This window comes from Podarcis melisellensis (genome assembly GCF_964234715.1).
Source record: "Podarcis melisellensis genome assembly, chromosome: 13".
Taxonomy (NCBI): Eukaryota; Metazoa; Chordata; class Lepidosauria; order Squamata; family Lacertidae; genus Podarcis; species Podarcis melisellensis.
This window is the reverse complement of record NC_138545.1, coordinates 23,466,402-23,480,279: the sequence shown is the minus strand read 5'-3', so window position 1 is coordinate 23,480,279 and position 13,878 is coordinate 23,466,402. Positions and strand designations below refer to the sequence as shown.

The window sequence follows — 13,878 nt, the reverse complement described above, 5'->3', positions numbered from 1 at the left end:
AGCGGAATTCGTAACCTGAAGCGTCTGTAACCCGAGGTACCACTGTACTTGTTGATTTGTCCAGATAAGACTTGCCCTGATAAGATTTCTAATCTCCCATTGTTTATTGGTTCTCACATCGATCCTCCCAGGATGGTAACCTTAAACTTTTATACTGTAGTCTTCCTTAGACTTGATATATTAATATTGCATGGGTTCAGCGTAATACCTTGCATTTTCCCTCTGTTACTCATTGTGAAGGCATTGGGCTATATACAATAAATTGAATTGCATGTGCAACTGCATATACAGCATTGCAGACATTGTAGCTAGGGAAGTTCATTTCAAACAAAAAATCCAGGCTCTCCAGCTTCTCCTCTCTAGCACAGGTTTTATCTACCTCCTTAAACAGGTTTAGGAAACAGCTGGCTGCTTGCTTCCAGAAGTCCTGAATAGAAACACATTCTTCTGCATGGGGTGGGTTCCTCCATTTTATGAATTTCTGGAAGCCTAACACTTTATTTGAGTAACCTGTAAAAGTTATGGAAACATGAGGGTGTGGCTTATGATTGCAGAATATATGTATGAAGCCCACTTGAAGTGTGATGCATCCATCTCCACTGAAGTTGCAAGGATTTCCTTAAAGTTTTCTTAATCAAGTCCAAGTACCTTAACACTCTAAGCTACAATTTTATCATATATGTTTCATTTGGTTTTCCTTATTAGTTGCTCCCTCTTATTCAGTTCAGGCCTCAGAACAATGATATAGCATTTAGGGGAAAATATGCAACCCAGTAAGCCAGCATTGGATGCTAAGATGGAGAAGATCTCCACAGCCACCATGTATTTTCCTTTGGTGCTCAAGTAGGTTGGAACAAAAGTCAGCCAAACACTGCAAAACACCAACATGCTGAAAGTGATAAATTTGGCCTCATTGAAACTGTCTGGCAACTTCCTGGCTAGGAAAGCCAAAATGAAGCTGACAATGGCCAAGGAACCCATGTAGCCTATGACACAGTAGAACATGATAGGTGAACCCTCATTACATTCCAGTAGCATTTCTCCTGTCATTGAGTGCATGTCCATATCTGGGAATGGAGGGAAAGTACATAACCAAAGAGAACAAATGCCAGTTTGAAGAAAAGAGCCGGAGAGGACAATAGAATTTGCCATTCGCTTCCCCACCCATTTTCTGATTTTGGATCCTGGCTGGGTTGCCATAAATGCCAGAACCACGGTGGTGGTTTTTGCCAAAGTGCTGGAAAGGGCAACAGAGAACATGATGCCAAAGGCTGTTTGTCGGACAAGGCAGATGACCTTTCCAGGCTGTCCAATGAAAAGTAAGGAGCAGAGGAAGCAAAGAAGGAGAGAGATGAGAAGGATGTAGGTGAGGGTCCTGTTGTTAGCTTTGACTATGGGGGTGTCCCTGTGCTTCACGAAAATTCCAAGTATGAAAGTTGTGATAAAGGAGAAGGAAATGGCTAAGATAGCTAAAGTAATCCCTAATGTTTCTTTGTAAGAGAGGTAGCTTACAGCTTTGGGGATGCATTGAGTTTGGTCCATATTGGGATACTGGTCTTCTGGACATTTGACACAGGCATCCATATCTGAAAATAGTAAAGAGCTACTTTAAATACTTCCAGAAGTTGATCACCACCTATTTAAAGGGGTCATAAGTGAGAATGAGTTTATAGGAAAAAGGGGTCCCTTAATATCAAAATTCGTTATTTTAATTTCATCTCAAGCAAAGAATGTCATATGAAACTTCTCAACCATCTATGCTGTGAGAATAATGATGATACTCACTTATCTGATAGCGTTAGGAACTTACAAGGAATTTACGTAATTCACTTTAAAGACCAAAGAAGCAATTTTCATATGAAAAGTATCATTATTGTTGTTTTTCTTTTCATTTTATTAATAATTCGTTGCTATTATGGGTAGTACTATTCTTATAGGGTATGGTCTGAAGGTACAATTCATAACCATCGTGTTGAAGTGACTGATGAATGATTCAACTTTCTCACTGGATAGTACACTGCTTGGAATCTCTTATGTACATTTCCTTGAGTTCTCTTCTGATTACAGAGACAGTCGGTATACAATGAGAAAGAAATAGGACTGGAACAGGAATGTGCCAAACTCAGATTACAAAAGAGCCCAGGGGTGGCCAATGGCCTTTTGCCACCTGAGCCAAAATGGGAGGCAAAACGCCCCAACCATACCATCATTCTGCACTACTGCTGGAATGTCCCCTCTCATGGAACTTGGCATGAGCCAGGGCATTCTGCAAGGAATTGCTGCTCATCGTCTTCACATCAGGGTAGGGAAGATGAGCAGTCACACTGTATGCACTCCCTTTGAAGGAATGTTTCACAGCTTGGGGGTACTTCTGGTTCCTTTGCTATTTCTCTAGGCTCAGATGGGTTCAGTGGCTTGGAGTGCATTCCATAAGCTTTGGCTGGTGACCCAGCTGCGCCCTTACCTGGGCTGGGATAGCCTAACTATTTGAGTCAGGAAACAAAAAGCATGGGAGGCACTTCTACAGGCACTGTGTATTTCATGGTTGAAGTTAATATGAAATATGAAAATACGAAAACACTAAGAGTTTCTTGGAAGCTGTGTGCTAATTGTTTCATCATAAGGCTCTCTACTTTTCACAGTTTGACTACTGGTGAAGTTCTCCTAATCTATCTATCTCTTATTCTATTTGCCGGACTTTTCAGTGATATGATTAGCTGGGACCCAGGAGATGGTCTCAGCAGTTATGGAACTCCCTGGCAAATGGGGTCCATTTTGCCTCCTATAATATTGATGGGGATTTGTATTATCACATTTCTCTGGTTATTTTATGATACCTTAGACTTGTATTTATTTATTTATTTATTATTTATTAATTTTATTTTTACATTTATATGTGCCCTTTCACCCAAGGGGCTGTAAAACCAACAATAAACTGTGAGGGGATGTCACCCCGTCCCACTGCAACAAATTTAATATGATTTTTTAAATATTTTCTTACACTTATATCCCATTTTTATTCCACTGTGGAATGCAAGGTTGTATATATTGGGTCCCTGTTCTGTCTCCCATTCAGATACTGATCAGACCTAGAAATGCTTAGCTTCATCAAAGTAATCGCTATATGTGCCTTAAGGGTCAAGGTATCCTTCCATATTATGTTTTTTATATTATATCTCCTACCTTTCTGCTTAGAGATCATCCCTTCTGCACATGGAGCGCAATCATAGCAGCAAAATTTTTCTCCCTCCTTCTTTTTCCTGCTGTAGCCAGGTTGGCAGTTGTCATTGCACACAGAAATAGGCAACACCTATACATAATAATAACATAGAGATTAGCAATAAGATATTTTTACTCTTCCGTCGTTCACTTCCATCTGATTTGATTCATGTGAAGGAGAGAGGGAGAAAAACCCAGAAGGCCCAGATGCCTCTGTCACTTTCTTCTTACCCATTTTCACCAGCTTCTATCTGTTGTGAATATAAAGTCTGAAGTAGAGACCCTTCTCTATTGAATTCCTGCTGAAATCAGTAGTGTTGCATCAACTGCACATGAATAATAATGTTGTATGGGAAGAGAAGGCTCCTTACTGCTAGCAATGAGCACTGAGAACGTAAGCAGAGCCAACAGGCTCATTCCCACATTTTTCATCACGGAATCATAAATGCATTAGGGAATTAAAAACCTAAGAACGAGTAGAGAATTGCTGATCTCCATATTGTGGGCGGTTGACCTTGACATTATTAATGCCATTTGTAATCGCAATGAAGCGGAGCTGTTTGGAAGGCAACCTGAGATCTTTGTAAGTGCCTGCAACAAATAGGAGTCAAGCTTTATGAACAACAGAATCCTCTTCCATCTTGAAATGAGATTGGGAAGTAGAGGATTGCTGGATTCCTTGGCTGACACATCCTTACCATTCTTCTTCTCCTTCTTGCCCTTCTTTTTCCAAAAAATTCTCCTAATACAGTATTCAACATTTATTTCACATATATGTACATTATATACAGTTCTGGATTTATATTTTCCCCATTAACATACTTGTGTTCACTGCTTTATATATTTAAAAGTTAGCTAACGTATCTTGCCCTCCGCTCTTCCCCTTCATGGATCACTGCCTTGCCGTGGCGAAGGGGCTTGAAGAACTCAGAGAAGCTATGAACTATGCCGAGCAGGACACGCAAGATGAACAGGTCATAGTGGAGAGTTTTGACCAAACGTGATCCACCTGGAGGAGGAACCGGCAAGCCACTCCAGTATCCCTGCCAAGAAAACTGCATGGACAAAGACAACAGGCATATAAAAGTTATGACGCTGGAAGATGAGCCCCTCAGGTCGGAAGGCGTCCAACATGCTACTGGGGAAGAGCGGAGGGCAAGTACAAGTAGATCCAGAGCTGATGAAGCGGCTGGGCCAAAGCCGAAAGGACGCTCAGTTGCGGATATGCCTGGAAGCGAAAGGAAAGTCCAATGCTGTAAAGAAAAATATTGCATAGGAACCTGGAATGTAAGAACCATGAACCTGGGTAAGTTGGAGGTGGTCAAAAATGAGATGGCAAGAATAAATATTGACATCCTGGGCATCAGTGAACTAAAATGGACGGGAATGGGTGAATTCAGTTCGGATGACCATCATATCTACTACTGTGGGCAAGAAACCCGTAAAAGAAATGGAGTGGCCCTCATAGTCAACAAAAGAGTGGCGAAGGCTGTACTGGGATGCAATCTCAAAAATGATAGACTGATCTCGATACGAATCCAAGGCAGACCTTTTAACATCACAGTAATCCAAGTTTATGCACCAACTACTGGTGCTGAAGAAACTGAAATTGACCAATTCTATGAAGACTTACAACACCTTATAGAAGTGACACCAAAGAAGGATGTTCTTCTCATCATAGGGGATTGGAATGCTAAAGTAGGGAGTCAAGAGATAAAAGGAACAACTGGCAAGTTTGGCCTTGGAGATCAAAACGAAGCAGGGCAAAGGCTAATAGAGTTCTGTCAAGAGAACAAGCTGGTCATCACAAACACGCTTTTCCAACAACACAAGAGACGACTCTACACATGGACATCACCAGATGGGCAGCATCGAAATCAGATTGATTATATTCTCTGCAGCCAAAGATGGAGAAGCTCTATACAGTCAGCAAAAACAAGACCTGGAGCTGACTGTGGCTCAGATCATCAGCTTCTTATAGCAAAATTCAAGCTTAAACTGAAGAAAGTAGGAAAAACCACTGGGCCGGTAAGATACAATCTAAGTCAAATCCCTTATGAATACACAGTGGAAGTGAGGAACAGGTTTAAGGATTTAGATTTGGTGGACAGAGTGCCTGAAGAACTATGGATGGAGGCTCGTAACATTATACAGGAGGCAGCAACGAAAACCATCCCAATGAAAAGGAAATGCAAGAAAGCAAAGTGGCTGTCCAATGAGGCCTTACAAATAGCGGGGGAGAGAAGGCAAGCAAAATGCGAGGGAGATGGTGAAAGATACAGGAAATTGAATGCAGATTTCCAAAGAATAGCAAGGAGAGACAAGAAGACCTTCTTAAACGAGCAATGCAAAGAAATAGAGGAAAGCAATAGAATGGGAAGAACCAGAGATCTGTTCAAGAAAATTGGAGATATGAAAGGAACATTTCGTACAAAGATTTCCATAATAAAGGACAAAAGTGGAAAGGACCTAACAGAAGCAGAAGACATCAAGAAGAGGTGGCAAGAATACACAGAGGAATTATACCAGAAAGAAATGGATGTCCCGTATACCCCAGGTAGTGTGGTTGCTGACCTTGAGCCAGACATCCTGGAGAGTGAAGTCAAATGGGCCTTAGAAAGCACTGCAAATAACAAGGCCAGTGGAAGTGACGGTATTCCAGCTGAACTATTTAAAATTTTAAAAGATGATGCTGTTAAGGTGCTACACTCAATATGCCAGCAAGTTTGGAAAACTCAGCAGTGGCCAGAAGATTGGAGAAGATCAGTCTACATCCCAATCCCAAAGAAGGGCAGTGCCAAAGAATGCTCCAACTACCGCACAATTGCACTCATTTCACACGCTGGCAAGGTTATGCTTAAAATTCTACAAGGAAGGCTCAAGCAGTATGTGGAACGAGAACTCCCAGAAGTGCAAGCTGGATTTAGAAGAGGCAGAGGAACCAGAGACCAAATTGCAAACATGCGCTGGATTATGGAGAAAGCTAGAGAGTTCCAGAAAGACATCTACTTCTGCTTCATTGACTATGCAAAAGCCTTTGACTGTGTCGACCACGGCAAACTATGGCAAGTTCTTAAAGAAATGGGAGTGCCAGATCACCTCATCTGTCTCCTGAGAAATCTCTATGTGGGACAAGAAGCTACAGTTAGAACTGGATATGGAACAACTGATTGGTTCAAAATTGGGAAAGGAGTACGACAAGGCTGTATTTTGTCTCCCTGCTTATTTAACTTATATGCAGAATTCATCATGCGAAAGGCTGGGCTGGATGAATCCCTAGCCGGAATTAAGATTGCCGGAAGAAATATCAACAACCTCAGATATGCAGATGACACAACCTTGATGGCAGAAAGTGAGGAGGAATTAAAGAACCTTTTAATGAGGGTGAAAGAGGAGAGCGCAAAATATGGTCTGAAGCTCAACATCAAAAAAACGAAGATCATGGCCACTGGTCCCATCACCTCCTGGCAAATAGAAGGGGAAGAAATGGAGGTAGTGAGAGATTTTACTTTCTTGGGCTCCATGATCACTGCAGATGGTGACAGCAGCCACGAAATTAAAAGACGCCTGCTTCTTGGGAGAAGGGCAATGACAGGCCTAGACAGCATCTTGAGAAGTAGAGACATCACCTTGCCAACAAAGGTTCGTATAGTTAAAGCTATGGTTTTCCCAGTAGTGATGTATGGAAGTGAGAGCTGGACCATAAAGAAGGCTGATCGCCGAAGAATTGATGCTTTTGAATTATGGTGCTGGAGGAGACTCTTGAGAGTCCCATGGACTGCAAGAAGATCAAACCTCTCCATACTGAAGGAAATCAACCCTGAGTGCTCACTGGAAGGACAGATTGTGAAGCTGAGGCTCCAGTACTTTGGCCACCTCATGAGAAGAGAAGACTCCCTGGAGAAGACCCTGATGTTGGGAAAGATGGAGGGCACAAGGAGAAGGGGGCGACAGAGGACGAGATGGTTGGATAGTGTTTTCGAGGCTACCAGCATGAGTTTGACCAAACTGCGGGAGGCAGTAGAGGACAGAGGTGCCTGGCGTTCTCTGGTCCATGGGGTCACGAAGAGTCGGACACGACTAAACGACTAAACAACAACAAAACGTATCTTACCTGGTTAAAACTTGGATGCCATAGAATTTGATCATCATTAATTATTAACTCTTCTCCTAAAGGAGCCTGAGAATCCAGTCTTCCAACTTTTGCTCTAACCAATGAGCCATTGGGAAAAATCAACCAGTTTGTTACATCAAAAGAAGCAACTAGTTCTCCATTGTCATCAAAGTGCACAGAATCTCCCACACTGTTATTGAACGCAATGTGCCTTAGAAAGGAATGCACCTTTTAAAGAGAATATGTGCAGAGATGTCACTAGGTCTCGAAATTTATTCAATGGGCTTCATGGAGGCCTTACAAGTTTTTCAACAGTTAAGCCTTTCTCATTAAATAGTGCTAACATTAGGACCATTATATACCATATCTGGCAGTGCTTATTCAAAACAAAAGAAAAAGGCAGCCAAACAAAATGTTGCTGGAAATGAATTGCAAATTTACAGCTCCTTTTCCTCTGGACCAAAAGGTGAATTTTATTTACCTGCCATGATTGCACATTTGGAGATGCCAGGTTCCCTCCTTCCATAATCCGTCTACTCTTGGAGCTCCTTTTCTTTATGGCATGCAAAGCATGTGCCACAATGTAGACAGCGTTGTAGACATTGTAGCTGTGGCCAGTCATGTCCATTTCAAACAAAATTCCAGGAAGGCCCTCCAGCTTCTCGTCCCCAGTGCAAGCTTTGTTGTTTTCCTCCTCTTGCTGTCCTTTAGAGATTTTGAATGAGCAGCTGAAGGCCTGCTCCCAGAAGGACCGGATAAAACCATCACCTTTTGCCCACAATGGCCTTAACTTGTGAATGAAATTGTGGAAACCTAATAACCGATTTGAGTGAACTGTGAAGGATAAAGAACCATGAAAGGCTTGCATATCCCAATCTTTCTGTACAGAGTGTGATTCAAAATCCCAATGGGATGTAACAATCCAAACTTTATTCAGAGGTGGCAGTGAGAATAAAGGTGCAGAAAACAGCAGCATTCTCAAAACCTGAAAGGATGGAGGCTCTCCATAAATAAAGAATACACTGGGATTTCCCGTACTGGAGTTTCCCTCAAAGATTTTTGCATAGCTTTCAAAACGCTGCAAAGCAAAGTCTATCATCTCATCCACATAATTCGATTTGGGTATTCTTTTGACAAAGGCATAACAGAGACCATGAATGGAAAGCAATGGCATCATTGTCTGTAAAAATCTGTCTCCTCGATCATCATCTACAGCCCAAAGCCCAATCCAAGTCCAGCCGAAATGCTGAAGTAACCGCACAACACCCATGTGCTGGTAGGCTTCATTAGGAACCATCTGGTATAGAAATGGGAATAAACTTTGGACACCTTGTAGTGGCAAAAATGATCCATATGTGAGCTGAAATGGAAAAGTACAAGAATAGAAGAGAATTTTAAACCATACACTTGTTGGAGGTCCTGTATGTCTCCTTGAAGACCCACTGTGAGGATCTCCCCAGTAATTGGTTTCATTATGATGTAACCTGAATCACTTGTCATTTACTGCTGCATGCATGTCTGCCTTCTACCATGCCAAATGAACTTGGCAGAGCACTCTTTGGTTAGCATGGAACACTGCTTCCATGCTACTAGAGCTCTCACATCAATTTTCACTCCTTCTTGCTTAAGTTGTAATAGCAGACCACACAACAGTGATCCAGACTGAAGCTGGCTACATTGCGAGAGACGTTAGGCTTCCACCATTTCTGTGGTCTTCAGAAGGCCATTTCTCATGTTACATAACAAAATGTCACAAAACCTAGCCATAGGATTGACAACATCTTATGGGATTTAGAGTATTTTCTCTGTAGCATTGGGAGGAAGTAGGGATGGAACAGAAATTATATTCAGTTTGCGTTTAAGCAAGGACCTACATAATACTCATATTCAAAACAACCTGAGAACAAAAAGATACGGGTACTTTGAAATTTTCCATTCTTTTAGCAATGAAAATCTCCTGCTGAGTGATATGTGCTAAAATGCATATGCAAAGGTATAGTGTGCATTAAAATGCTAAGAATAGTGAAAATAACATGTAAAATACATTATAGAAGAGAATATGTTTTGCTAAAGAAGTTTACATTAGGGAACATTGCAACTAAGCATGTGTATTAGGAGAAGTCCACAGAAAAATGCTCACAGGAAATTTATTGAAAGGGTTGCTGATAGTGTATAAGATAGTGTATAAGAGTTGTGAGAGCTCCATACACTCATGAAGAAAGCTTACCTGTGGTGTCTTGAGGATTGCTGAAATGATGGCCATGTTGGCAGAAATTTCAGACATACACCCTCCAATGAGACCTATCAGATTGTTCTGGTTGTCACACTTGAAGTTGGGCACAAACCTATCTTGTGTTGACAGAAGGCTTAAGGTAGCTTTATAGGTCATCCTTGCAGTGTAGTAGCTATTGAGGATATGGAGTCCCAGAGTGATATTTGGTAAGATGTTGGGATTCTCATTGATCTCTTTGACAGCAAATGCAAAGGCCAGGATGTGCTGGTAGTTCTTAGGCACTGAACTGTAATCAGAGTTACAGTCTGTTTAATAAAATAAGTGCTGCAGCTACAATAAGACAGCAACGGGGATTCAGTGCAACGTGCTTAGTTTTTTGTTTTTATCACATCACCGGGGTCATGGAGGAAAGCTTATTAATGGTCTGTGAACAACAATATAATGTAGAATGTAATAGATCTATCAACGATTTTCAACTGTTACTGGGAAAACAAATATCTCACATCAAAAGTAAATAAATCACAGTATTTCTTGATAACGCATTTTCAGTAACTAGAACTGAACATATTACAAAGTGAGAGAGGGAAGAAGTAAGGTCTTACATAGGTTCATCAGTCATGGTCTCTGCAGGCTGTTCCAGGAAAGAGAGGCTATCGTAAATAAAGAATATTTGAGAAACAATCCCACCGATGACAAGGTCCCCTGACTGGTAAAATTCATGGGGAATAGGGAGAGGGTCATGAAATATGCTGCAATTTATAATTCCCCCTCCACAAACAGTATGACACAGCAGTATGACAAGCATTGCCACTATCAGCACGGTCCTGTTGCCAAAACCTTTTCCCCAAATCGAGATCCCCATTTTTCAATGTGCAGAATTATATGTTTACCATCTGCAACATTATATAAGACAATGCAGAAATATACAGCTGTCCCATACAGGGATCAAATCTGCAGGCTTGGAATTGTCAGCACCAGGCAGCTCAGATTATACTCTTCCTATACTGATTTACTGCTTGATCTGTTAGGTAACAATTTTGCCGTGCAATTTTGCTGTATCATTTCCCATCAGTATCCATATCTATATCCTGTGCTTTCTTGTCAATTTATTCACTAAAGCTGAGTGAGAAATATAAGTTCCTTCCCTTTTATACAATGCTACAGATCTTCACCTCTAGGCATCAATTACTTTAACTTGGATTGCAAAGGGGGGTGTTGTGTTGAGAGTTCTTAGTATGCCCCCTACCCTACAAAAAGGTAAATTAGGTCAAGGGTGTGTAGGTCAGTGGAACTGTTAATTGAGACAAAGCTAACACCCAATTTCTTCACACTAAGAATTGGAAGATGAGCTGGGGGTAACAAAGAGTTGAGGTTTACTCCTAGTACAATTTTTGCAATAAAATGGTGGCAGAACAAGCTCATGGAAGCTCTTCAGACCCAACAAATGCATGCAAGAGCAATGCCTCTTCCTAGATCCAGTTTGCAGCATGAAGACTTTATACCTTTTTTGGGATATTCATTGTTATTCCTGTTTATGGGCTCCAGACATCAATTAAGTCAGAGGATGGAAACCAGTAATTTTGACAATGACAGGGATGGCTCTAACTTCCCCAGTGAGTAGGTAGACTTTGACATTTCATCAAGCATGACAAAAGTACTACAAATCTCTCCACCCCGAGAAAGTATTGAAATTCCTGAATTATACCATTCACCCTTCATGTTCTTACTGGGCAACTGCAGGTATTAAGAGCAACAGAAGTACTATTTAGGCAATACGGATATTGTATGGTATTGTGGTTAATTCAAGCTTCACCACTACTTTGGAATTGGATTGTTGTCAGTGGTAAAGGAGTGGACTGAAGTCCCAGATTTGTTTATTAACTGGAATAGACACGTGGATTCTGTGTAAGTGAAGTGAATATGCAATTTAAACTACAATTCAACAAGTGGCTAACTTGCAACCCATATTATCCACATGGAATGATCAGAGACTGAGGTGACACTGAGAGCACAATGCAATTTAGGGATATATTGGAGATATATATGACTGAGGTACATGATTATGGAGCTTGTATAAACCTTTAACTCCTGCCAACCTAGCAGTTCATAAGCACGTCAAAGTGGAAGTAGATAAATAGGTACCGCTCCAGCGGGAAGGTAAATGGCATTTCCATGCACTGCTCTGGTTCGCCAGAAGTGGCTTAGTCATGCTGGCCACATGACCTGGAAGCTGTACGCCGGCTCCCTTGGCCAATAAAGCGAGATGGGCGCCGCAACCCCAGAGTCGGTCCTAATGGTCTGGGGTCCCTTTACCTTTACTGCAAAACTTTAATGTTTAAACTTGAATCCACCCACACTAAAAAAAAAAACAGACTGTTAAAGAGAAACATATATTTAATCAAGAAAAAAATATATTTAAATAAGGAACATAATATCCTGACATGATCTTGGAGAACATGAAGTAATTGCCTTCTATACACTTTTATTAGCATGTATAACACATTATATTAGAAATTATCAACACAGCCTTTCATGCTGGATTGGGAGAAATGATTTGAGAAGGTTGGATATTTACAGATTAAACTTTTTAGGGGACATATTTCCAAGAAATCTGCATAGTATATTCTGAACTATTTATTGTGACAGAGCCCAAAAACAAGTTTCAAAACATTTGTTGAGTGATTATAATGGAATAGTGAGAAATACTGAATTATTGCTCTTTCCTTTCTCCTTATTTGGTGCTCCCTGTTATGCTTATCCCATGTAGAGGAGAACTGCTGAATGTGGAGATCAGAATACATACAACAATTCTTAAAATAAAGTGCTATCCCTCTTCTGATGGTGCGTGAGTTTCTTCCAATAGAGAATATTAACTGCAAATCCCAATTTCACTTGTCAAAACAGATTCCAGCAATACTATCAATAGCCAAAGTTAAGTTTTGTTTTCCAAGTTGAAAACATGTAATGTTGATATTACATGTTGTGATATTGGGACACGGGTGGTGCTGTGGTCTACACCACAGAGCCTAGCGCTTGCCGATCGGAAGGATGGCGGTTCGAATCTCCACGATGGGGTGAGCTTCCGTTGTTCGGTCCCAGCTCATGCCCACCTAGCAGTTCAAAAGCATGTCAAAGTGCAAGTAGATAAATAGGTACCGCTCCGGCAGGAAGGTAAACAGCGTTCTCCGTGTGCTACTCTGGTTTGCCAGAAGCGGCTCAGTCATGCTGGTCATATGACCCAGAAGCTGTCTGCAGACAAATGCTGGCTATAGAGTTAGATGAGCACGCAATCCCAGAGTTGTCCATGACTGGACCTAACGGTCAGGGGTACCTTTACCTTTAATGTTGATATACAGTATGTAAATCAGATCAAAATAGGGGTTTGACCTGAGTTAATGTGCATCCAGTACAACTGTACTCACAAGACGGGTGCATTTGAGCAATGACTTCTATCTTTTATAGCACTAACACTAATAATCTCAGATTCAAGTAGGTAGCCGTGTTGGTCTGCCCTAGTCAAAATAAATTAAAACAATTCTTTAAAAAGATAGTTTAAAAGACTCTTCTTAAAAACCTAAAAACCCCTTTAAAAGAATAAAGTCTTCTAAAAAAAGTTATATGGTCTAAGAAAGTCTTTAAAAGAATCCTTCTAAAAGATTTTTAAAATTATAAAGTAGCACATTAGAGACAAACTGAGTTTTTTTAAGTATAAGCTTTCGTGTGCATGAACACTTCTTCAGAGTCTGTATTTCTAATAAGACTTGATTCTTTTAAAGGAGTTTTTATGTTTTTTAGTCTTCTTAACTATATTTTTAAAGAATTGTTTGTCAGGGAACTGACATCGGCGCCGAGTGGAGAGGTAAGGCTCCCTAATGATGCCAGAGAGGGAACCAGCAAGGAGAGAGAGAGAGCTTCCGCTGGGGAAGGAAACCAAGGTGACACCAGGAAGAAAGGAGAGGCTGAGAGTACTTCGGAGGGGAGGCTCCAAGACTCTTCCAGTGAGATCAGTGAGGAGAGTGCAGGACCACCGCTTGGCACGCCCACTCTGCGCAGAAGGCTTCCGCGCAGAGAAGCGAGGAGGAGATTGGCTGTTAAGGTATTCTAATGTTGAAGAAGTTTAGGAAACGCCCACTGACGGATTCTGCCAGTGACTGAGACAGTCGCGCTGTTAGGGCTATCAAACCGGGGAAAGGTCCAGCTATACAACCAGCTCGGAGCAGTTTGGAATTTACGCACAAGCAACCCCAATTCCCATTACATTGTTTTAATTTATTTTAATTAATAATCTCGTGGTATGGACTTCCAGTGAATT

The 13,878-nt window shown here is 41.2% G+C and overlaps 1 protein-coding gene and 1 pseudogene across 2 annotated transcripts in view; one reads left to right on the top strand and one right to left on the bottom strand.

Annotated features, from left to right (window-relative positions):
- Window positions 1-7,403, top strand: part of LOC309356057 (craniofacial development protein 2 pseudogene) — a 282,752-nt pseudogene extending 275,349 nt beyond the window's left edge. The window contains exons 2-3 of the transcript XR_014173380.1: window positions 4,271-5,872; window positions 7,396-7,403. The product of XR_014173380.1 is annotated as a craniofacial development protein 2 pseudogene (transcript). The remainder of the gene's footprint in view (window positions 1-4,270; window positions 5,873-7,395) is intronic.
- The window catches only part of LOC309354762 (vomeronasal type-2 receptor 26-like), a gene marked incomplete at both ends in the record, with an annotated part of 73,740 nt that overhangs the window by 45,557 nt on the left and 14,305 nt on the right, over window positions 1-13,878 (bottom strand). The window lies entirely within an intron of this gene.